Consider the following 27,005-nt stretch of genomic DNA (forward strand, 5'->3'; position numbering starts at 1 on the left):
TAACACAGCTGGGTAATGGGAATTGAGACTTTCATAGTTCCAGAGAGGCTAGCTCCTTCAAAGTTAATACCACGGTTGAAAAATAACTTTTGACATTCTAGTGAAAATGAGGATAGAGTACATTTTTGTTCAATCTGCCTCACTCAGTGACCTCCCATTCTATGAAAAAGGCATTTCCCACCTACCTAGGTGGCCCATACCACCCAGAACACCATGCTTATATCCTGTTGCCATAATTAATTTGATTAGGGACAAAAAAGTGAATAAACCGAGCAGAAAATTCTAAGCAACTCTGCACTTTGTGGCAGTCAAGCAGGGAAATAGAAGTCTTCATGGCTTGGATAAAAAACTGTGTAATTCTGGATTCATCAGACTCTCACTTAATCTCTAGCCTTTTTCAGCCTTTTGCCACATATCTGTGGCCTATGTAAATTATAACTCAGTCTTCTGTCCCTGGAAAAATGTTCATTACATATTTTTTTCCTAGCAGTTCATCTTTATCTGATCTCTTGTTTTTCTATCTAATCTCCTGTGCCTTAATGGTAACTCAGTTCTCAGGGGTTCTGGTATCCGCTAGTCAAGCAGAATAAATGCTTCGAATTGGTCCACTTTATTAAACACTAAGTGTTTGTGAAGGTTGAATTAAAAAAATTAATAATTTATAGCCTGTACTGTCACAGGGAGTCTCTTAGACTTTTTCTATGTTTTTAAGTAACAAAATATTTCCTATATGTATTATCCATTTGAAACATGACCCTGCACTATGCATTAACACAAAGATTATGATTTTAATATCATTACAGTTTCTACAATTTTCCTCTTAATTAGAGTGTCTTTCCTAAGACTCATCCTGGCTTTTTCTGGGTAGCTCTGTACTCTTTTTCATGACAATAATCCAAAGGGGGTCATTGTACAAGTGTACTCAAGGATCATTTCTATATAACAATGTAATCTAAATTGTATTGCAAATCCCAAATCCAAGCAAAAACCCCAACGTGCTGCCAAAGTACACCTAAAACAGTTTTTGGCCTCACTCAGCTTATCCATTCAAAAGATAATGCCTTTGCTCCAACCAAATAAAACATCAAAAATACAGTTAAAATTTTTCGATGTTTTTCAAAGAGTTACCAAAGAACGATTCTACTTCATGACACACAGTAAAATGTCCTAAAAATCCTAGAAACCTTGTTCCTCCTTGCCCCTTCTCCTTTCCTGCAAATGTCAGCCCATAATGTTTGGGGGGATTTTTGGGGCCATCTCTTTCATACTTTGTTCTCATGTATATGCTTCATTCTGTGTGTAGTAGTCTATATGCACATCAGAGCTATAAATACAGTTCTTCGTTTATTTTAGGAAGATTTTCCCCAATATTATCTCTGAATTCTTTTACTTTTGTTAGTCTTCTTTAATTGTTTCTTCATACTGATCACCTTCTCCCCTGATGCATGGATTCCTAGATTTCTTTGCTTAACTTCTATAATTAGGCTCAAGATGTTCTTTATGTTGTTAATATGGTTCTGGTTCTGGATAGTCTTCTGGTTAACTTGGACAGCTTCTCAGACATTCTATTTGCTCTGGTAAAGTGTACCTTGGTTGTCATCACCTTTTCTGATTGCCTCCACCATAGTTTCCGTTAAAGAGCCAGGTGGACCTGATATTTTCTATAGCCGGAAAGCATGACAGTGAGGGAGTGGGAATGAGGTTTCTGGCTAGGATACCTGGCTCTGTCTGATCAAGGGCCAAGCATGTAGCCAGTGGTGCCTCCCTTTCCCAGGCTGACGCTAAGTCTGGAAAAGGACAAATTAGCTGGTCCTTCTTGCTTTGTCCCTGGGCACTACCTACAGCAATGGAGATTTCCTCAGTTTTTCTTCGACGCTACTCCAGGCTACCTACTCAATCTCTTCTTTCCTTCTCTCTGAATTATATTGGCTCATGATGCTTCTGAGATCTTGACAACTCACATTCCTTTCTCAGGGCGTAACTGTTATCTTCTGAAGTTCATCTTAAGTTCTTTTAACCTTGTGCCATTCTGTTAATATGACTTGTGTCATTCTGTTAATATGATTCATACAAAGCAACAGATGAGGCTTGCAAGTCTGTTAAGCAACAATTATTGCAATCTTTATCATATGTTCTATTACATCATTGTGATTAACTAAAATTGTGATATGATGCCATTTAATTTCACTTAAATGAAATTGGGAGTTGATTGTAATGATAGTATGACAATAACATGTAATTGACTATACAAAAACCACCACCCACATTGAAATAGAGAGTACTTTAGCCAATAAATATCTTCAGATTAAGTCATTAAAAGAGATAGTTACACAGTGTGAAGTGTCTAAACTGGGAATGAAAATATTCTATTCTGTCTGACCAAAGACCTTGTACAAGTCACTTAGAATCTCCACAGCACTCAATTTCCTTATCTGTAACGTGTACAGAATGTCCCACATGACCTGCAAAGATATCAACAGATTAAAGTTCTAGAATTTGAATTATTTATTGCTTTTGTGGGTTCATTCATTATTATTCTAAAAATAGTCAAACATATATAATCTTTTTCTTTTTTTTTTTTTTTTGAGAGGGAGAGAGAGCGGGGGTAAGGGCAGAGAGAGAGGGAGAGAAAGGATCTTCAGCAGGTTCCATGCCCAGGGCAGATCCTGACACGGGGCTCAATCTCACAACCCTGAGATCATGACCTGAGCTGAGGTGTCAAGTATCAGACGCTTAACTGACTGAGCCACCCAGGCACTCCTAACCATATATATCCTTGACCTTATAAGAACTTCACATAGGGGGGTGCCTGGGTGGCTCAGTCCTTAAGCATCTGCCTTCGGCTCAGGTCATGATCTCAGGGTCCTGAGATCGAGCCCCACATCGGGCTCCCTGCTCAGCGGGAAGCCTGTTTCTCCCCCTCCCACTCCCCCTGCTTGTGTTCCTGCTCTCGCTATCTCTCTCTGTCAAATAAATAAATAAAATCTTAAAAAAAAAACCTTCACATAGGAATGGATATATTTCACCAGAAAATTATATCCATGTTTTATTGATAAATTTCAATTTAATATGATTAATCATTATCTTAAATACTATATTAGGTTTTGAAAAGTTTGTAAACATAAAAATTTAAATTCCAAATTTCTTTTACAAATTACTTTGTTACTAATCCCCCCTTTTCCTAATATCATAGTCTGAAATTTATATTTACTACTACTACTATTACTACTATATAAGAGTATATGTATATGTTTCATATTTCTCAAAATTATTTTCCTTTGGTGCTTAGGCTATAAACAGAATGTAGGATTTACTTTTCATTTGGTACCTTATGTGCAGATATTGAATGCAAACTGAAAAAAAAAAAGTAAGAAACATGTTTGCTTTCTGTTTGTTTGACTTTGGAACAAATGTTAGGGAGAAGACAGGTCCTGTGTTGCCTATATAGAATTTCTTTGGGGACATATAAGAACAAACAATGCTGCATCAGAGGAGGATGAAGACTTTCTGAGATTCTTATTTTAGAAAACAATAGTGAGGATGAAAATGAGACCAGTTAGAAAGGCTCTTTTGGGTTTCATTTATTTTTGAAACTGATTTATTGTATTTTCATTATTCAGCTTCTGTGTTCTGCTTTTACCATTCAGTGACGATTTTAATCTTCCTGCAGGTAATGAGATCACAGGTCAATTCTGAGTTTAATATCAATATGTTACCGGTAATATGGATATAATAATAGGTGCTTGGTCATTTTATTTTCACGCTGAAGAGAAGTGATGATCATACTAGGCATGGCATGAGACCTGTGTGTGTTAAAATTATTCTCATAAGCAAAATAATTTTTTTCTTCACACAATTTTCAGAACTGAAAAGACTACAGAATACTGTGTTGATCTTATGAATACTGACAATCTCCTATCATAACTAATATTTTTGTTATTTTTGTTATTTTTTTTTCCTAATGATCAAATGAGACTAGCACAGTGAGGTGAATTTAAGTAACTACATACATGAGTTGAGAGTCATGCACGATTCTTGGACAGCTAGTTAGTTAAAGATGAAACAAGGGACAATTAGGCATTCAATGAATAGCAGACACTTGGTGAGATCTGTTTTTCTTCTTCTTTTTTTCTTTTTTTCTAATTTTAAAATTAACAGGTGTCAACCCAAGGTTTCCTTAGAGTGGTCTTTCAAAGTGAAAAGTCCTACCACTTACATGACCACGTTTCTATTTAAACACTTTGATTCACTTTCCTAGCCTTTTCAAGACTTTCATCCTAACTGATAACATTGTGTCTACATGTATCCCACCTTTTTCAGTGCGTCTTTTACATGAAGGGTTTTCAGGTGCTTCCTCATCCTTCTCATTTGTGGTTCCTCTCAAACTGTAAAACTGGCACCTGTTAAAGATGCACGTTTTCAAACTAACGTATTTGACTTGTCTGGAGTGATTTCCTATACTTTGAACCTTTTTTTTTTTTTTTTTTTTTTTTAAAGATTTTATTTATTTATTTGACAGAGAGAGACACAGCGAGAGAGGGAACACAAGCAGGGGGAGTGGGAGAGGGAGAAGCAGGCTTCCCGCGGAGCAGGGAGCCCGATGCGGGGCTCGATCCCGGGACCCTGGGATCATGACCTGAGCCGAAGGCAGACGCTTAACGACTGAGCCACCCAGGCGCCCCTACTTTGAACCTTTTTGAGATATAACTACTTTTGTTCTAATTACAAGGTTTCTTCCTTCTCATCTCAGTTGGAGCATCAAAGTCCCATTCCTCAGACATTCTAGGCTTTCCTGTATTTAAATAGTGTTTCTAAGCAATGCCTTCAAATAGCTCCCCATAGGATGGCAGAGGGTCTGAACCACAGGCATTTTTTCCCACGTGGGGTTTATTTATTTTCTGCTGCTGCCTTATTTTCTGTTTCTACACTGTCTTTCCTGTACAGCGAGGGGTTGTCTCTGCCACCATTATTCTCGCTTCTGTCTTCTCCTGGACTTCTCTCTCTAGTGACCCTTCTCTTTCTCTGTATGATATACCTTTCTCCAAGCATTAAAAACAACTGACAGCCATTATCAACATAAAGAGATACATTTTTCCTGCAATGTAATGTCCTTTCATCAACTGTTTACCTTTTTATTTCTTTGAAAGCACTGCTACATAATTGAATAGAACTACTACATTCAGACTGTATATTTATTTCCCTTGCAGATACTCTGAATCAACTGCTTAAAGATAATATTCTAAATCAACCCAAGGTAGTCTTTTAGGCCACATTAAAATTCATCTTGTTCTGGAATCCCTTATTATCAATATTCAGTCAACATGATGTCCACAATTCTTAATACTCATTCTACATTTATAATGATGCACGATTGCAAATCTAGCCTGTCTTATAGCTTCCAAATATTCTATTTGAAAAGATCTTAATAGGCTTTTAAGAGTTCTGCTGTGATCCAATGGTTAAAAAAGAAAAAAAACTATTTGCAGTTGGCTCCTTAGCTAATAAAATAATTAAAATATTGACATTAATTAAGAAAAGACTAGATTTTGGCAAAATAACATTTTATTTTATTATACTGAAATATACATATATATATATTTTGTCAGAAGTAGCAAAAAAATTTTTGCTTGTGTTTCTTTTTAAGAAACCTCAGAAATGGCTGAAGAAAACCAAACATTTAAATAACAGTTACTATGTGGTGATTCATTCTGTGATAAGAGGAATGATGCTCTGATCTCACTATACTTTGATTAAATATAGAACTGCACATATCAAATAAAGAATCTTTATCACCAAGATAAAACTATTCAAAGCTAGAGAGAAACAAACTTGTCTACTGGGCTTACCTCTCTGCAGCTTTCTTGTGACTAAGTAAACAGCCACAAAACCAGATTAGAAAATAGTTCTATTGTATTTCCAAAGTAACCATATATTCACAACTATCTTATTTAAAATATTAAATGGTACTACTTACTTTTCTTAGTCTCAGTATAGTTTTTTTTTCCTCTAGACAGAAAGAAATTTTCCACTCAAAATTGCTCATAAAACTTCTTGTCTTTGTAATCAAGTTAAAACTAGAGGAAATGACTTGCCTCCATCAGCAGGATACCATTTTATTAAATTCAATCAAATGTTCTATTTACACACTTCAATCCTCAATAAAATCCAATTTTATTATTTGAAACCTATAATCTTCAGTGAAATTGAATAAGTGTATTTCACCAAAGCTGAAGTGCTCTGTTATATTAATCAGCTAGATACGATTTTATAAAAAGGTGGGGAGGGATGGAGTAAAAGCAGCATTGGGGATGGTCTGAATTTTGCCAAACTGTTTTAGTCTCTGTGAAGTTAATTTTTAGATTTAATGTCAAAATTTTTATTAGATAAATACTCCACACTGGAATGAAAATGTTTGCATTTTAATCCAGTTTTTATGTTCCATGTGAGAGATTTTCCTTGAACATATTTTAGTATATTTAATTCACAGAATGCTATTTATTGAGTTTATAGAATAGGCACCATCTGCTTGGAAATTCTAAGAAAAGACAAAGCATAAAATACAGGAAATGTAATTAATAAAAGGCGGTGCCTAGTTACAGTGCTTCAGAATAACAGTCAGTTATGTCTTGGAAACAGTAAGTCTCAGTAAGTTGAACACACAAGGGCATCAATGAAAAGCAGCTGCCATACCCCGCGTGGCTATCCTTCATGTTCTCAATTAAGTCTCCTGAATGTCTCTGGGTTGACTCTGAGGAAACCTACTGGGTATGTTTCTACTCTATCAATAGAGCAGAGCGAATGGCAGTGGATTATGAGTCAGATGCCCTGTTTATAGCCATGGATTCAGAGTTAACTATCTGTGCAACTTTGGGCACATGACTTAAACTCTCTGAGCCTCAGCAAGGATGCTGCCAACCTCCATTCCTCACCTGTGGTAGAAAGGGCTTATTGATTATGACATGCTTCATATGTTCTTATTCTTACACAGTGGTTCAGGCAGTGAGTTCCAATCAGTTTAAGGCAGTATGCCATTTTTCAACTACTGCCATCCTAAAACTGGTTAATTTCTAAGGCCATTACCATTTGTAACATTCCAACTCCAAATGCCCCAAAGCAATCAATTCCTGGTATTCATACTCATAAGGACTCCTAAAGCTCCTGGCTCTCCAGATAATCCTCGTGCTATTTACAAATGTTTTCTGGTGCTTCCTAGTTCATTATCCCTTAGTCTGACCACAATGGCTACATTCTGATTCATAAAAACTGAAGTTTAATAAAAATGTATACACATATATATACATGCATATATCGCTCATATAATTTATGTGTGTATATGTGTGTGCATGTGCATACAGTTTGAAAGAAAGCTGAATATTTATAATTTTTAAAATGCTTAAGTCATTTATTTCAGTTGGCAATAAATGATAACTTGGCAATGTTTACAAATGATATGTAATTGAAGGAAGAGGAATTATGTGATAGGATGTATTTTGGCTTTGAGAAGTATTTTCTGGAGTCATTACTCTGTGCAATAGAATGGTGGAAATGTTACCCTGAACTCAGTCAATCTCTTTGAGCATTCATCTGTCTCTGAACTAACTTTGAAAGAGAAAATGAGTAAATGCGACGTAAGTGACAAAACTCCAATTAAATAAGTCCCCTTCCATATACTGTAACTTGCAGTATGTATAGTGTTGGATGTAAAGTTCAGACATTTATCAAGGAGCACGATGATAGGGTAGATAGAGCAACGAATTTAGAATTAAGACACAAGGATTCAAATCATGTCATCAGTCAGATGAAGTATGGATTTAAAAGTGATTTTTTAATATAAAAATTGTAAAAACATAATTAGAAAAATACATACATTTAATTATAATAACAGCCAGTGAGAACTTATATTGAGAAGCACAAAAACGTGATATATGTATATATCCATTTGGTCAGTTGGCTGCATTTATCATTTTTTAATCTTAGACATTAAATGTAAATGTAAGCCAAATGTAAACAGAATTTACTAGATTTCATTCCCTACTGGCGGCAGTAAGTTTACAAGGACTGGCTATAAAGTAGTAAGACTGATCAATGTGATACTTTCCAACAATTTAGTGTTGATCCTTTAAAACAATCTAGAGATAAAATAAATTGTTAAAAAATAATAATTTTCATGGTAAGAACGCTGGCTTCCCTTCCTTTAGAGAAAAAATAAAAGTGAGTTAGCTTGAAATCAAATATTCACAGCTGTTCTTTCCATGCTTCTTTTCAACATCTATAATGGTGTCCTTGCCACAACTTTCAATCGGTTCTTTCTTCCCATCAAAGAAAACAGACAATCAATTATAGAATAGGAATCCACAAAAATTCCAAAAGTATATTGATTGGTTATACGTAAAAGTGAATCCTATTATAAAACTGTTATTATATATAATAGATGCTCTCAGATTGTGTCTGTTTCTGCATGAACTAAGTTGAAGATTATTATATAAATTGTAAGGTATTTCTTTTGGTGAGTATACTTGTAAAATGACCATGATGTCTGGTAGGAGACGGATATGCAAAAGAGAAGTAAAATAATACAGTATATTTTTTTTAAAAATTTTAGTTTTAGTTTAGTCATATAATCATATGCATGATTTTGGACTTATTAGTTGTGCCTGGACATTCTCAAATCTTTTTTTAACAGAAAATTTCCAAAACATATATACAAGGAATTGAAACAAGACTTCTTATTACATGCACTAGCGTATTCAAAGTGCCATTTGCAATTAAAAAGTATTCTTCTTAATATGGAGACTACTGAAAATTTGGACTACTGTGTGCTCATGGATTTTCCACATCAGCACAAAATATAAACATTTAATTATTAATAAAAAATTCAGATGCCTATAATTTGCTGTATTCCTAAGGCAAAAAGAAGGTAAAATAGGGAATTTTTTTAAAGAATGTATCTTAGTCAAGCCATTTTAAGCCCCATTACGTATATGTCAGGATAAAGAAAAGGTATCATCACATTGACTGGTGGTTATGGGGAAATTATACCATTTTTCTTGCTAGAAATTCACAGTTAGTGAACAAATAAAGTGCTAAAATACTACAGCACAGGTACAAGTATATTCTATTAAAAATAATAAACTCCTATCCCCAAAGCACACAGAATATGAATATTTTTATTAATATCACTGTCTACATATATTCGGTCACACAATCCAAAGTGCTTTCTCTGCCCATCCTTTCACACGGGTATGCATGTATATGTATATCAAATCATCACGTTGTCTACTTTAAATATCTCGCAATTTTATTAGTTAACTATAAATAAATAAAACTGAATAAAGAAAAGAAAATGGGAATCATGCAGAGAGAGCTTAAAGGATTTAGCCAATGCCACAGACTTCATCAGTGACCCATGGTGGACTAAAAATTTCCTCTTTCTCCCTTCATTCTCCCTTTCCTCTTGTCTTCCCCCTCTCCCTCTCTTCCTCCTTCATAGGATATTCATTCATGTAGCCGGCACCTGGATCAGGTGCTGTGAAATGCAAGGATAAAGGAGAACCTCCAGAAAATTACCAGATCTATTGCCTGCCCCTCTTTGGTAAGTGAAATCAAGCATCTGAAATGTAGGACAGAAGACCCTGAGTCATCAACAGATGGTTCATTCTCCATCAAAAAAGACATGACTTCAACAAATACGGACATGAAAAGAGAACTCAACTACCAGATGGGCCGACCGACAAAATGGCATGCCTATTACAAATCTCACGATGTAAAGCATGCGTGTAGAGGTAAGACGGATATGTTTCCTTGACAGAATAAATAAACCCAAAGTAAGTAAGCTTGACATATTAGTTACTTCACAGCAGAGCCCCTACAGAAGTCAAGGAAAGGGGACAGGATTACAAAATACGTATACATTTTTTTACATACTCTTCTCAAAATAACCATTTTCTTTTCTAACATGTTTTCTTGAGTTTAGAACATCGCCTTTGTCAATAAAGAAGGTTTTTAAAATGCGATAACACACCTTACTGAGCAAATTGTTTAAAATGATATTATCTGCTATTTGTCTTATTTTATATTGCTAGTTTCCACTGAGTGCTAATAAGTGCTTGCCATTGAAGAGCTTTGCATTTCACATCTGTCACCAGCATCCAGCAACTGCACCTAGGGGGAACTGTCAGGGAGATTGCTATTCTCCTTTGTAACACCCCGAATCTGTCTCACATCATTTACACACAGATAGTTACAGGCATTCATCATTTCATTATGCTGACGACTTCACTATTCTGATGTATAATGTCTCTTTAATGAGCCTCAAAAAATACAATATTCCTTGATTTATGACTGCTTAACTGAAAAATTATACAAATTGGCAAAAAAAAAACCCTCATAATGTATTTTCCTTTTTCCTCCACATTACACTTATATTTAACAGTGACTCATGAGTTAAGATCATGCTTCTTTGACAAAAGAAATGATCAGAAGTTGACTTCCCATGTTTTTAGTGCCCCTGTGTTTTATGTGCATATTTAAAGCTGCAGAGTAAAGCTGACGCTAAAAAGTAGTAAATTAAAATTGATCTTTTTTTTTTTTTCCCCCAAGAAAGATGTGTATTGGACAACCACTTCCAATATCACTCTAAGTCTGATAAGGCTTCTTTAGTTATAGTGAAGATTATCACCCAACTATTCATTTTCCCTTCTGTAAGTAAATGTTAAGAACCTTGATACCAGAGACAGCCCTGTCAGACAACAAAGAAGTAGTAAAGAAAGAAGGAAAAAAATCCAAAAGGAAATCTGAAATGGGAACAGAAGCTTGGGAAAAGGTGAAGTAGCTGTTTCTTTCAATGATTGCTTAATTGCAGCCCCCTCTCGAGATGCCAGGCCCAAAAAGGTATCACCTTATTCTCTTAAAAGCTATGCCCCTGAAAGTGATGGAAAGTGTCCTGTTTATTAATTAAATATCATTTCCCAAAAGGAACTGGTTGTGTCTCAAACAGGCAAGAGTTCCAAAGAAGTATAAATTGTTCATGTGCTGCCAGTTTTTGCAAAAGAAAGCCTTTGAGTGTAGTGCAAATCATATTAGAATGAACACTACATACAATTAAGAATAAAAACAGATCTTGAATCACAGAAGAGCTCATAAACCAGCATGAGTAAGGTATACAGAAATAGAATAAAATTTAGGAACTTGCATCTTTAGTTTGATATCAGCCTCTCTTAGGTTTAGCTTGCATTCAACACATCTGAGATTACTGGTAGCTTTCAGTTAAAAAAAAAAAACAAAAACAGAAAACCAGGCTAAATTAACCCAGAATCATCAGGAAGAGAGTGATTCAGGTTAAATGGAGGTCAGCACAGGACTGTTCTAATGTAGAACAAGGGGCAGGATTGCATATAGAAATCCTAATAAAAGACATATGGTGTATGCAGACACACATACTCCGTAAGAAAATGTCCTTTTATAAATATATACAAGAAAATTGGCTCCATTATTTTAACATTACCTTTTTATTCCCTAGCTTGATTACTCCCTTTCGGCTCATGATAAATTACTTTTGGTTGTATCTAAATATGTGACTCACCCACAGAGAAAACATAATGACCAAAGTTGAGGGGGGGTAAAATGTAATGGGATTCCATTTACTTGGATATTCTTAAATAGAATCATTCTAAAATATATTTAAACCGATTTAGCACTATTCACAGAAAGAGTTTTTAACTCCTTTTAGTAACTACGGGAGGTTTTCCTACTCTTTGTATGTAGGAGCTGTTTTAGGAGGGATTCCTTAAAAGGCCATAGTAATTATTGGCCTGTGGTAAAGAAAGAATACAAGTCCTGTGCTAAATTTGAGTAATATAAGATTCTCACCTCACCTACGAAAAGCAAAATGTTATCATACAATGTATATATAAAAATATCCCCAAACAGATGCTTATAGTTTCGGGATAAAATGGGTCTTAACGCCAAACATCTTTGAATTGACCAGGCGTTTATACTTTTAGGCCAAAACAGGTCCTGATTTTTACTCTTAGTTTTAGCTTTAGGAAAAGGGCTAACTGCTAAAGGCACTGAAATATTAATCTCCCTGAGTTTCATATTTACAAAATCGCCTAAAGAAATATCAATCATTTCCCCTTTATTCTAGTCTGGGATGATGTGCTCATTTATGGGCCTCTTCATCAATGAGATCAACTAGTTTACCCTAAATAAAAACAACAGCAAACATGATAATGAGGTCTCTCTGTCAACCACTAGTACATGTATCATAACATGTCGTCTTCACAATAACCTTTTTAGATGGGCATCATTTTTATCCACATTCTAAAGATGAGAAAGCTGAAGCACTGAGAGCTTACATGACATTGCCAAACAGATCTAGTGATGCAGCTGGCCTTGCGGTCAACATGGCCCTGGGTCTCAACCTTAGATCCTTGTGGGAATCGGGCTTTCTGTCTTTCCCAGTATCTAAGCTTCATATCACGCCCGTTAACAAAAAAACAAACAAACAAAAAAATCCAACTAACCGACAAGTTAATAAACAGTAAGAAAGCCAAGAAAGCCTACTTAATTCCATCATCTCCTTCGCTTCTCACCTAAACCGCTTCTGTCCTAATCACTCTTCAATCCATTGCCACCTGCCTGCCCCGCTAATCCTATCCTTGCCAAATGGCAGAAACCTGGAGCCTATCAGTTTCAAGGATCAGGTCAGCTTTGATCATTGATCTCTCATTTGCAGTGAGCTCTTCATCATCACTGATTTCTCTTTAGAGCTCACGCCACAGTGAATTCACTGTCTCCTCTGTGCCGCCCCTTCTGACCTTTCCTCGGATGCCTCATTTTGGGGCTCCCTTTTCTCTACCTTCTCATTAGGTATCATGCTCCCTGGGGTTCCATTTCTCTGCCAATCATTGATTCACATTTTTTTATTTAAATTCAATTAACCAACATATAGTACATCATTAGTCTCAGATGTACTGTTCAACAATTCATCAGTTGCAAATAACACCCTTGACTCACATTTTTAACTGTCTGCAAACTACCTTTACCTGAGAGTTCAATAGGCACATGCTCAAGATCCCCAAGGCAAGACATATCGTTTGCATAAACCTCCTCCTATGTCATTACCGCAGGATGAGGCAGCAGCATCCAACCAAAATGGAAAAACATATAGGCCACTTTCTTGTTTCTCCTCTCCCTAGCTCTAGCTCACAAACACCCAATATAAAACAATGAGTCAAGTCCTTGTGATCTTGCCACTTCCATAAATACATCTTGTCTCTATCCATCCCTTCACTACATTCTCAGCCTCTGTTGTATTGCTCACTGTTTAATTTATTTTCTGAGACACCAAACTGCTGTAGTTCACACCACTCATCATGTCCTTCCTCCTGCTTTAAATCCAGCCCCGCCTCGCTCCACCACACCTCCCAAGTCCACTCAATTTAGGTAATATTGGCTACTTCCCATGGAAACCTAGTGCCTCTTTTCTGTTCCCTCCTAACATGCTATGCATGTCTCTAGCCTCTAGATATATTTAAATGGAAGTAAAACGCAGTGGTTATATGTGTGGCCTCTAGACTCAGCTTTACCACTCACCAGCAGACAGGTTACTTAACCTCCCTTAACCTTAATGGCTGCCTCACACCCACATAATGGAAGACAACCATAGTACATAAGTAATAGAGTAGTTGTGAGGATAAAGCAGAGCATTTGGAGCAAGCCTAGCATATATTAAGCAACTCTACAATATAAACTTCCATAGTGCTGTGTATTATACAATAAATATTCCCCTCTGGACTTCCCAGTAGACACCAAGCTCCTTGAAGGCGGGGACTTAGTATAACTAGCACTTCACACCAAGCCCAGAGTAAGAGCTTCTATACATTGAAATTGAATAAGGCGATGTGACACAGTGTTCCAAATAAAAGACCAATTTTATTGGCTTTTGCTCCCTAATTTAATCTCAAGGTGAATTAAGCAATTAAGATGATAACCAATGAGGAATTTCACTCCAGGTCAGAGCCTGCGTGTGATTTTTTGGGCCTGACCATAGGCGATTATGTGGGCATTTCCTGGTGGGCCTCAAAGGGGAGAGCTCCACCTTCCCACTTGACTGGATGCACACCTGGTACACTGCAATCTCTTTAGGGAGTTTCAGGACACGACCCCTCCCCTCCCCAGGCCAGCCTTGCTTGTACACACATCCACATTCCTAGACCATATGCCTTCAGCCAGAAACCTCTTTACCTGGGGTCTTTGGCAAGGGCCTTCCGCAGGTGGCTCTGCTGTGACCTCCTTATGGGGGAAGCTTGAACACACATCGCTCCACTCTGACTCAGTACCTCCCGCTCCTAGCTCTACCTTCTTTACCTCCCCAGCACCCCGGTCCACAAAACCCACAGAGCTTTTCGTTCAGCGCTGTAATCGGCATAAATGAGCCCCACATCTGTGCTGATCCACCTGACTCCCAACAAGTGTGTTCCATGAAGGGAAATGAATTAGGGAGGAGTCAGGGCTTTCTCCAAATTAGCTTCCTGCTTATATTATCCCAGCAAGTGGTTAAAGGTTTGACTGTTACCTTCATTTTGGCTTACTGTCTTAATTGACAAGTCAGACACCTGGCAGCTGGGCTAACTGCAGTTCAGCTCAACTCCTGACAACTAAGGAAGAGACTGAGGATGGTGGGAGATTGCAAAAGGAAAATGTCCTGAGATACAATTCTTTTTTTGCTACCCCTCACCTCATAGGAAGGTATCTTTAAGTGCTTCCATGATTTACAAACAGGACACTCTCAGATGACAAGACATCTTAGAGATTCCGTAATATAATTTGTTCATGGATATGTTATGGACCGGGAATTCTATTTGACCTGAGGGCACAGTTCAGGGTAGTGACAAGGCTATACTGACTCCTAGTTTAAAAATCAAACTTCCATAGTGCTGTGTATTATATAGGGTTGACTCTGGAAATATACCAACTTCCAGAATATTCTGTTTTTTTGTGTTCCCTTTTTTGAGTCGGTGTCTGTGATGTCCCTAAATCACCCATCATGGCAATACTCCAAACCCAAGTGGTTGGAGAAAAAAATTAGAATAATCTGAAAGCAGAAGTGTAAATGTATGTGCTTGGGTCACTCAAGTCTGAAACATCAGCTTCTTCAGGTTCCCAGATGAACTTATTTCACAGTGAAGGCTAAAGATTTAAGAATATATCTATCACCATAGATTTAAGATTGTCTAGATTTAGACAGAAAGAGTAGATATATTGGCCGACAGGATTTAGTATCCTGTTTTAAATCAGTTTTATTTGGACACTTCCAAGAACAAGGGGGCACAAACAGGGAGAAAAAGAGACCCGGATGGGTGCACCTTCATGTGTGGGAATCCCTTGGTGAGGAGAAGGGACAATATACACATTTCCAAAAGAATGGTCATCAGCCACTCAGTGCCCGTGGGACAAATAAAGCAGGACTCTGAGGACTATCACCTCACCGTAAAGAATATCGTATGATTCTGAGAAATGAGGGAGACCTTCAAAAACCTAGCACAGCACTTTCTACCACAGTGTATTTAGTGGTTCCACTCTGGGTCTGATTTAGGAGTCTAAAACAAAGTTGAAATAAAAGACAGGACATCAAGGAATTCATCTTTGAGAACAGAATATCTCTGAGACTCATCTTTGCATCTCAGCCTTTTCCATATTATTTTTCCACTTCCACTGCTTGGTATCCTCTGTTTCCTCTGGCTATGTATCAGGCATTAATACTTTTTTTTCTTTTTTAAGAAAGAAATACAAATCCTGCTGGCATGAAGTTAAAACCTGTTCCTTAATAACTGAAACATGCTTTGTAGATCTGCCAGTGAAAGCCCCCAAGTGCAGGCCTTTGATAATAAGAGCCAAAATTTTAAAAAAAAAAAAAAAAAAAAAAAAGCTCGATGGAAAAATCCCTAAGTATGAATAAGACTATTTCCTTTAGACTTTAAATAGTATGAAAGAATGAAAGATCTCAGTAAGAATTACAAAGAGTGAGTCATGGTATACTCTTCATTGTGTTGTTTATTTAAATGAAGATCTTTTCTAAGTTCCTACATGATGTAGTTTTTCCCTTAAAAACTCTTATTATTATTATTATCATTAGGCTATCATCATGCAGATAGAAAACTATAAATATCTTTTAATATTAGACTTAATGACAAAAGCAACTGATTCAAAAATAATGTGATTTATCACCTACTGGGCTATTTATTACTTCAGTCTTAAGTCTATGCATTTAAAAATTTTATCCCAAGGTAAAGTTAGAAAAACCACCTCAAGTGCAGTACAAATTATCTGCCAAACAGAGCAAACAGGAATTTGCAAAAGTCTAATGTCAAGAGAATGTTAAATACCTATACTTCAAGAACAAACAAACAAAAACAACTGCTCTTATTAAGTAAACATCACAATGAAATATTTTATATATTAATACCACTAGAGGGCTTGATACGTTTTGCTTAATAAAAAGAATTTCTTATACCAGGCTGCCTTCTTGGTAGAAACAAACTTCTATCTATTCATCCTTCTAATCATGTAATCATGGTTATTAAAAAACACACGTGGACATCGATACAAAATATAATAAAATGATTAGATCAAAGGGAATTTTATAGATTGAACATTGTGTTAAACAATTTAAGTGCGTTAAACTGTATGGTTTCGAGTATCACTTAATCTTAAGTGACACTGAATATTATTTCTGCAAATCTGTATTTGACAACATGGTTCTGATAGATGGCCTAGGAGATCTTGGAAGAAGATTAATAGCTTTAAAGTAACTCACAGATTTCTCTCAGTTGCAAGTCACCAACATTAATTAAAAATAATTTGCTTCCAAGTTGTCTCTATATTTTACAGGAATATTTACTTTCATGAAAATTTTTCTCTGACTCTAACCTAGAAAAATTATATATTACAGAAGACATAAAAATTGAATGTCATTGAATTCCTTCTTTAGTAGAACAAGTAACATATTTAATAAGTTTGATTTTGTCTCAAGGGGTATTTGGCTTTAAATCAATTTCATTATTCAGTCATATTGTGAATACATATTTTTATGAGACAATGAGAGGATTAAAAATTATTAGACTCAGCTAAAGGAAACAAGTCTTAAGACTGATTCTAAAGCTTTTACTTACCCATTTAAAATAAGAAGTAGATCCATTACCTGAAGTCTTGGAATGAGGTAAACTGTTACTATGAAAAAAATTTTCAGATTTTGATGTGAAAAATCTAAGCTATCACTACGTTATGTGACATACCTCTGGAATTATGAATAATCAAGTGAAATATAAATGGTTTCATTCACAAGAACTTTCCCAAACTATGGACTCAGTTTTAGAAAAAAAAAAAATGCTGTCATAGAATATTTAAAAAGATCTTTCATTATCTGAGTTATTTTTTGGGTTAATCACACAAGTCAAAACATAAGACATATCTGAGTAGATACTGGGAGGACATTTAAAATGTGTAGCCATCTGCAGTGCATGGACCTGCCCAATGGGAAGACCCTACTAGTGAGCTCTGAGTATCAGTAGAGATATCTACATGTGATCTTAAAACCTAAAGAAACCGTAGTTGTCTGGAGGTTCTATTATTGAATACAATCTTCCCCAGACATTATGTTTTTCTATGTAATTCATGGGACTATCAAAGACATTGCAACCCAAGAGCAAAAGCCAGCCACCTTTAGTCCACCAGCACAATGGCTATCATTCCATCCTCTTTACCAATCAAAATAGCACTTGCTGGTGAATTACAGTAGAAAGCCATGGAATATTATGTAGAAAATATATTTCTTCATTTATATGACCAAACCAAGCCCTCAGGTCAGTTGACAAGGTTTTTGCAAGATGGTGTTTGTCTTTATTCTTTATGAACATAATAGTTCTGTATGATTACACTGCAGAGGCAGTGAGTAAAGGGCACTTGATAACTTAATAAGGTCCAGATTAAGCATTCAAAAAATGGAACTCATGGCTATTATCACCGATAGTTTGATAGATTTAAAAATGTCACCAACATTTATGCATCCTCCTTATAAAAGTTTCTCATTTGCTATTTTTCTAATCTTATAACTCAAAATCTATTGATTGTTCATGGGAAGACTATCATTCTTCCCAGCCTGGATTTATAATTATTTTACTTTCTCATCAGAAAACTGTCACACTACTAAATATATTCTGGCAAAGATCATCATGACATAGTAAACAATTGTCATATTGTCCCTCACTTTACATCTGTTTACCCCAAATATTTATTTATAGAAATGAAGAGCTTTCAGATCCAGGATATATTTTTTTTTTTCTTTCCAAATAACTATTCTCTTATCAGGCAGTGTTTTGGGAGAGTGTAGTATTTTGCCTATCACCGCTCCTATGCTACATACTTTATTCGTAAATTCTGTTCAAGTGTATCACACATGACATTATCGAAACACACACAAAATATGCATTCTAATTTCATTAGAAAATACTTACAGTGATACACCTCTGTGAGAGCTCTTAATGCTTCATCCAGAATAAATACCACATGAGAAGAATATTCAGAGGTTATTTTTATCTCCTTTCTCTAATTTACATGATCGCTGCATTCAAGTCTGAAAAAAAAAATTAAATGTCTCACTATTAAATACAATGGTATAATTTCTATGTAATTTGTAAAACAATAAGAAAATGCTAGAATATTTTCCCAAACACAGTAAGTTTCTGAATACTGAATAACTATGAAGAATTTTAGAAATGTGATTTATATATGATGCAAAAATCATGAGGCCAGCCAAAATTGTATGAAATGTTCATTGAGCAATGCCAAATATTACTCCTTTTCCTTCCCCAGTAAGATGGGAAATGAATCTCTACACACTCCAAGCGATCTCAACCGCATATATTTCTATTCAAGGTAAGTATGTTTAGGATACTAAGAAAGGTAGAAAATATATTCTTTTTTTTCTTACGAGTTAAGTGATTTTCATACAACCAATCTAACTCTTAGTGTTGCTGAGTTAAACTAACTCTTAGTGTTGAAGCAGTCATAGGGAAGTCAATTTTATTCTATATCCAATTAAGTTATGAATATTCACGTTACGTATAACAAAAAGAATATATATTTGAACACTGAATGAGACTGAGTAAGAGATTTGTTAAAAAAAAAGTTGTAAAATAATCATGATTTTTACAATGAGGTATGGAGAAAGAAACAAAATGTGTAAGGGTATCTTCAGATTCAGTGGTCTGCAGTTTGCAAAGGGAGAGGAACAGACCTTTGTGGGAGGAAGACTGCCCATAGCTTAGCTATCAGTGAAAATCAAACCAAGAGACTTTAATGGAAAGGACTTCCAATGGAAAGACTCTTTAAGGTTACTGACTTCTTTTAAGTTGTTTTAATGGGAATAAACTTAATATCTAGTTATAAAAGCGACACAGTTTCAAGATACAGTTGCTTTAGTTATTAAACAAATAAAAGCAATTTTAGGTACAAATGCTGTAGCACTTTCACCCCCACCTCCCAAAGTCAGAATATGGTACATTCATTGTGTTGGTTTCCATTAAGTTTGGCATTCTAGGTTAGCTGGAAATTTTACAAGTTCCAGGCGGCTAAATTTACTGATATTAAAACTGAATCCACTTAAGCATTCCTTTTCAAGACTATTAGAGACCAATGACAGTGCTATCAGAAACGCTGAGAAAGTTCAGAAATTATACTTGAATTACTATGATGGATTTAACTATTTAAAATGTCAAGCTTCTGGGGGCATCTGGGTGGCTCAGTTAGTTAAGGTCTGCCTTCAGCTCACGTCATGATCCCAGGGTCCTGGGATTGAGCCCTGCGTCAGGCTCCCTGCTCAGCTGGGAGTCGGCCTCTCCCTCTGCCCCTCCCCCAACTCTTGATCCTGCTCTCGTGCTCTCTCTCTAAAATAAATAAAATCTTAAAAAAAAAAAAGAAAGAAAGAAAGAAAAAGGATACCATTACCCCAAATTTTACAAAATTGCAATTAAGTCCTGAAAAATTTTGAAACAATATTTTGATCCTACTTCAAAATGGTTGTCAATTGTCTGTAAGCCTTGAGTGGTATGCTGATGGAAATATTTACTCCCAAGGCCCACCAGAGGAACTTCATGTAAAATCACTGTACTCAATTTTTTTTTTTTTTTCCAGCATGGAAGATCGCTTTTCTCCTTAAGACAACCACCTTATATTCTACCTGGTTACCTGCTAGAGAATGCAAAATCATAAACTTGGAATCAAGCATAGAAAAGGTGGAGGAAGATAGGGATTCTTCCATTCAACATCCGTGTCCTTTTCCTTGTACCTCACATTCTCACTCATGACTTGTGCTGTAGCCCTGTCTTTTAGTTTATGGAAAGCAATCAATGAAAGTCAGGTCTATTTTGCTCTTCGCAAGGGGTCTCCCCCTCAGCATCCTCTTCTGTTCTCGGGCGACATCTTGCTGCTCCACATGAATGGCTGGTGGTAGAACCCAAGTGGCTCCCGGATTCCTGTGCCACCCTCAACCAAAATGGCTCTTAAAATCCCAAGTGCTGAGAAAGAATAAGGCGCTTGCCAGTATGTAAGCTTCCCCCTTATGCCATATTTAGATTTGCCTTCTGTGACCAAAAATAAACAAGCCAAACAAAAACAAAAATAAAAGCACCATAGGCTCAGAATCACATTATAAACCAAATGCTCTCTGATGTGTCCTTTGATGCTTTCTGTAACTATTACTCGACCTAGGCTTTTTGTACAAGTAATTGTTGAGAGGGTTATGTACGAGATGAGATGCTTTTTGCCACTAAGCATACATTGCCAATCCTTCCTCATTTCATTAATTCAAAACAAATTATTTAAAAATGACTTGACTTGATTAGCCAACATTTAGTGTTACTTGTTAGTTGTTATTTAATTTCAACATTTATTTGTCGAGCCATATGGATAAGTGTCTTAATGTGGCCCAGTAGTATTTTTCTGTGTTAAGTTTTCTGAAGTTAGTATCCATACTTTATTAAGAAATCTGTAATGTGTAGAAACAAATAAGTAATTTTCACAGAATTTTAAAATTAAAAGCCTCTTTACTATAATACAGTAAATTCACATGGAAGAAAGGGATCAGATTTCCAGGATATATTTGCAAGCTGTCTGCCTGATATTTGGGCATAGTATATCATCTGCTTGTAACAATGTTCTCAACGGTATTTAAATTCCCAGAATATTCAACTAAAGCATCTACATTTTGGCTTCATTATATTTTGGTAAGCATGTCTGGGAACCAAGCCACCACTAAAACCACAAATAATGGTCAGAAATGAACACTGCATTCTGACTTCTAATTTGGGATTCAATATGCAGCATCCTATTGTCCATTTTTCCTCAGTATCCTACTGACTCCTCAGGGGAAGTCATTGCTATCTTGAAAAGTGTCTGCCCCAGTTTCACCCACTGAAATGCAAAACATGAGCCACTAAATGTTTGGCTAAAATAGATTTTGCACAATTAGTAACAATAATAACAAAGTAATAGTAACTAACATCTATTAATTAGTCATGATATGCCAGGTCAACAACATATATCAATTTTTCATTCATATATAAAATAAGAAGTATCATTGTTAACTTCATGTTGCATATTAGGGAAATGAGGCTAAAGGAGCACGAAGTGATTTTCTCAAAGTCATGTACCTGGCTAATAAAGAGTCAAGTCAGTTTCCGGATAATGTTAATCTCACATTCTTTGCATTAAATTACATTATTCTGTGACTGAACTGTTTATGACAGAAAATGAAATGGTTTTTAACCAACTTAGTAGGAAATGTCATAATATATAACACATGACAGCCAATGCTTCAATTTTTAAAAATATAGTGTATAGATATATGATTTTTAAACTAATAAGAAAAAATACTGAATAAAACTTGAAAAGACTTGTATCCTATGAAGTATCATATTCACATTAAATTAAATAATAAGGATATGAATATCAATGTGTTAATGCTGAATTTTTGAATTGTCATTTTAGAATATACATGGGAAATAAAAATGAGATATTTATATGATTTCCAGAAAATAAATATAGTTCAAATATAGTCTGTATTTTTTAGGTTTCCACAAAAATGAGGAATGGTATATATAATATTAAATATACATATTGTATACATATTTGTATATAATATATATTATAAAAATTTCTGATTTTCCAAGAGTAAATATTAAGGAAGATATAAAACAAAATGTAAATGCATAAAAATGTTTATACATTGGGCAGTTTAAATCCATATCTAAGTAAGGTGATCCTATCTAATCTGATGTCATTCATGTTAAAATAAATAAATGAGTCTAATTAGCACTGTACTCATCCACATCAGGTAGATTCATATTTTGGACAGAAAATATTTGTAAGATTTCAGATTATTCTTTCAAGGTAAACCAAATTAATGGCATATACTGTGTCTATATGAGAGAAGAAAGTGGGTAGGCTGATGTAGATTGAATTCTGAACAATGCAAATGACTTTATCCTATACACATTGTTTTCACATCACTATCTCACATAAAATCTACACAGAACATATTTTACATAACTATTAATTACAACTAATTTTACATGAGGAAAGCTTGCTAGCTCTTCCTTGCTATAGTTTCTTTGTGTGTATGTTTACTTTATAATTTCACAGTATTTTTTTTAATTACTAAAGAGACTCTTGGCTCTCACCAAACCCAGTATGTCAATCAGTGATGTAGAGATTTGCTGACAAACTTCAGATGCCACAGAAAAAAAGGAAAACATAAAAATATCTGCCTATTTCTTCAGAGAAAAATCAAAGAATAGGTCAAGAATTTGGAAGAATGCACAAATTATACTCTTAAGAAGGATGTTACTTCCTCAGTAAGAAGTTTTAAAGTTAATCATGGCTTATTCATGTGAATTTTTCTTTTCCTTTCCTTTTTTTTTTTAAAGATCGACACCGGAGAGTAGTTTTAAAACCTAAATTTCATCTAATCTTTTTATTTAGGTCAGAAATTGATAAAACCTTTTAAATGTGGGCGGGGGGATACTTGAAATTTACAGTTTACTTTTTTTTTTTAACATTTTATTTATTTGAGAGAGAGAGAGAGAAAGAGCACAAGCAGGGGGAGGGACAGAGGAAGAGGGAGAAGCAAACTCCTCCCTGAGCAGGGAGCCTGATGCAGGGTTAGATCTCAGGGTCTTGGCATCATGACCTGAGCCGAAGGCAGACGCTTAACTGAATGAGCCACACAGGCACCCCGAAATTTACAGTTTAATATCCAAATTAGCACAAAGAATTTGTTTGCAAGAATGAGCCTGTAAAGTTACAGCACTGACAAGACTAAGAATGGGACCTAAAGGCCAAATGCACATTGGTCCAAAATGATAAAGTTGTGAAAATGTTGAATTGGTTGAAGATGAATTTATTTTCTACAGAAAAATAATTCAGCAGTTTCACAAGTTATAGCTAGTGGTGCTTACTTGAAAATCAGAATCACTTGAGGGAAGATAATTTATTTTGTGTGTGTGCAGTGTGTTTATGGTTGTGAACCCTTCTATGATCTTTACATGTTTGTACACTCACTAATATTGTGAAAGAAAAAAGTGTAAATTGTGATTTTGGAAAATTGGGGGATATTTTTCAATTTTCATGCAGTTTCCCATCATCTGTATTTCATTTTCTGCCAAATATGCCAGCTCTGTTTGATGGATAATGTTGTAACACAGTTCATAAAAGTTTGGTGACTTCAAGTAATTACTCCAAAAAAGTTGTTTGAAAATTAGTATTTCCAAGCATCAGTTCATGCAGTGATAAATTTTTCACATTCTATAGTGAGCTTTGGAAACTGTATTACTAATTATGCAATTATACCTAATTTGTCAAATGTTTACTTTCAGAAAGAGACAAAAATACTTATTTCACCCAATGACGTAGGTATTTATCTGTTAACCATATTTCGCTCAAATTATGTATTTCTTTTACATTTAATAAAATATTCTCCACATAAAACTTTTTAAAAAGACAATTAAAAAGCACTTCATGAGAAGAATAAAGTGATGCTTAAAATTTTTATCAGTTTTCCCACAGAAAATTTTATATATTAAATGTCCTTTGCATGCTAAAATGTGAAATTGGGAAGTGATATTTATCGCAATCATTTACTTTAATTGCACAATGCAGTACTCATATTCACTATTTTACCTTTCACCTTAAGCATACTAATACAAAATTAGTGCAGTTTCTTTTGTCTGAGTAAGCATAGGCATTATTGTGACTTTTAACCTAAGAACACTTCCTGTACAGTTAGAGAAAGTTATTCCCTTAGTGAGAATGATCATTGGTTTTAAAAGTTACTCGACATTACTGAGATCATGATCATTATTTTTAATTGTACAGATGACACTAATATCAGGCTCTGAGTTTGATGAACCCTTTTCTAAAGTATGGACCACTGCTACAAATCTTCCTAACCAGCACTTAGGAGTCTTAATTTTCTTCTATTTTATAATTTAAATATTTTGTTTCTTTGAACAGTATGTTTTTGATCACTTTTAACTAATTCATGTACTTCAAAAATGATGAAAAATTTGTAAGAATAGAATGACATTTAAAATTAAAAATGTATATGGCTAATCTTTTAAATTACAAAACATACGCTGCATCAGACAATTATTCACACAGAAATATGAAAGGCAGAGAGGGGCACCTGGGTGGCTCAGTCAGTTAAGCGGCTGCCTTCAGCTCAGGTCATGGTCCTAGGGTCCTGGGATCGAGCCCCGCATCGGGCTCCCTGCTCGGCAGGAACCCTGCTTCTCCCTCTCCCACTCCCCCTGCTTGTGTTCCCTCTCTTGCTGTGTCTCTCTCTGTCAAATAAATAAATAAAATATTAAAAAAAAAAAGAAAGGCAAAGAAATATACGTTCAAGACTTTGTAATCCAATTGATGAGGAAGGGATAGGAGCCACCCTCAAAAAAAAAAAAAAAAAAGGCTGGGTTCCTCTTCACCCAAATGAAATCTGGCATTGTTCCATACAAGTCAAGATCACAAAGTCTTTCCATCCTTGTTAAATGCATTATCTGACATAACTTACAGCCAGCTCTTGACACAGTAGATCAGTCCCCTCCAGAATCCATCCTGAAAGGGTTTCTTCACTGGACCTGTGGAAACACACCCTCTCTTAGTTCCTGCCCCTCACACCCACTACTCCTTCCAGTCTTTCTCCCAGTTTGCCCATCCTTGAGTCTAAGGTCTGAACTTGGAGCGCCCAAGAGCACAGTCTTGGACTTCTTGTCCCTTTTTCTTTCCTTTTTCTAAAGATTTTATTTATTTGACAGAAAGAGACACAGCAAGAGAGGGAACACAAGCAGGGGGAGTGGGAGAGGGAGAAGCAGGGTGCCTGCCGAGCAGGGAGCCCGATGCGGGGCTCAATCCCAGGACCCTGGGACCATGACCTGAGCCGAAGGCAGACGCTTAACGACTGAGCCACCCAGGCGTCCCTTGTCCCCTTTTCATCATTACTGTCTAGAGCTGCTCTGTCCAATATGGTAACAATAGGCACTGGTGGCTTTTTAAATATAAATTTAAATGAATTCAAATTAAATAAAATTAAGAATATAGCCACTCAAGCCAAAGTTGGCTTATTCTTGTTTTTCTTGCATCTCCTACTTCCAAAAAATCAGCACTCCATTTGGAACCTACATTCAAAATACTTCCAGAATTCTGTCACTTCCCATCACTTTCGAAACTATCAACTTGGTACAAGCTGCCGTTCTCTCTTACCTGGACTGATACAGTGGCCTCCTAAAGCTAAGAGGACCTGCTTCTGTCCTTGTCTGTTAAGTCCAGTCTTAAAACACAGTGACCCACAAGGGCAAGTGGGATCATGATACCCTTCTGCTGAATCTGTCTAATGACTTCCAATCTCCATCACGATGGCATCGTAGACCTCACTTTATCATCCTAGAAGTTTTCCTCTCACTCACATCTGTCCTCTGAATGTACCTAAATCACAACAAACATGTTTCTGCCACAAAGCCTTTATACTGGCTTCTTGCTTTTTCAAGGACTCTTTCACAATCTCCCTTACTCCCATCCTCATGTGTAACTCCCTTGCTTCTCTTCTGTCTCTGCTCAAATATTCCTCTCTGGGACCTGATCACATTATAAAATATGACCTTTCTCCCTTGAATATCTCACCTTGATTTATATTTTGAGTAAAAGAATCCCCTCCCTCAATATTCTGACTTACACTTTGATAACTTTCCGGATAATATTCCCTCACATATCATAGATAATTATATTAATAATCTTACTTTATAAAAACACAACAATTCTATTTCATGGTGTGTCTTTCTACACTATAAAGTATACCATGGTCATCATTCCAATTTAATAAAGTTTGAGCTACATAATTCAGTTTACTAACCTCATAATCGTTTTTATTAGGTATATTTTCTCACATAATGACACTAAATTTGTTTCTGATTTAGGAGTATTAAAAATAGCATGAAATGGGGGCGCCTTGGTGACTCAGGTGGTTAAGCATCTGACTTCAGCTCAGGTCATGATCTCAGGGGATTGGGATTGAGCCCCTCGTTGGGCTCACCGCTGGGCCTGGAGTCTGTTTGTCACTTTCCCTCTGTTCCTCCCCCTGCTTGTGCTCTCTCTCTCTCTCTTAAATGAATAAAAAAAATCTTTTAAAAAATAGCACTGAAATGAACACTCTTGTATATTCTTCTTTGAACACTGATCCAATATTTTACTCATTTCAAACCTGACTAGTAGAATTGATATGGCAAATAACAACTATATTTCCAATCTGGATAAAGTGTTACAAATTCAACCTTCTTAATCTACTTGAATATAGTAAATACCACTTTATCTTTTAAATCATTACTAGTCACTGTATTTTTTTTTATTTAATGTTTTTGAGGTTCAATATTTTAAATGATGTGTTTTTTTTAGCCTTC

The 27,005-nt window shown here is 35.7% G+C and overlaps 1 long non-coding RNA gene across 1 annotated transcript in view; it reads right to left on the reverse strand.

The window, feature by feature from the left end:
* The window catches only part of LOC118528435 (uncharacterized), a 1,879,419-nt gene that overhangs the window by 1,769,947 nt on the left and 82,467 nt on the right, over positions 1–27,005 (reverse strand). The window contains exon 2 of the long non-coding RNA XR_013446214.1: positions 18,516–18,634. This is a non-coding gene — a long non-coding RNA (uncharacterized LOC118528435). The remainder of the gene's footprint in view (positions 1–18,515; positions 18,635–27,005) is intronic.

The sequence above is a fragment of the Halichoerus grypus genome, chromosome 3, assembly GCF_964656455.1.
Source record: "Halichoerus grypus chromosome 3, mHalGry1.hap1.1, whole genome shotgun sequence".
Classification (NCBI taxonomy): Eukaryota; Metazoa; Chordata; class Mammalia; order Carnivora; family Phocidae; genus Halichoerus; species Halichoerus grypus.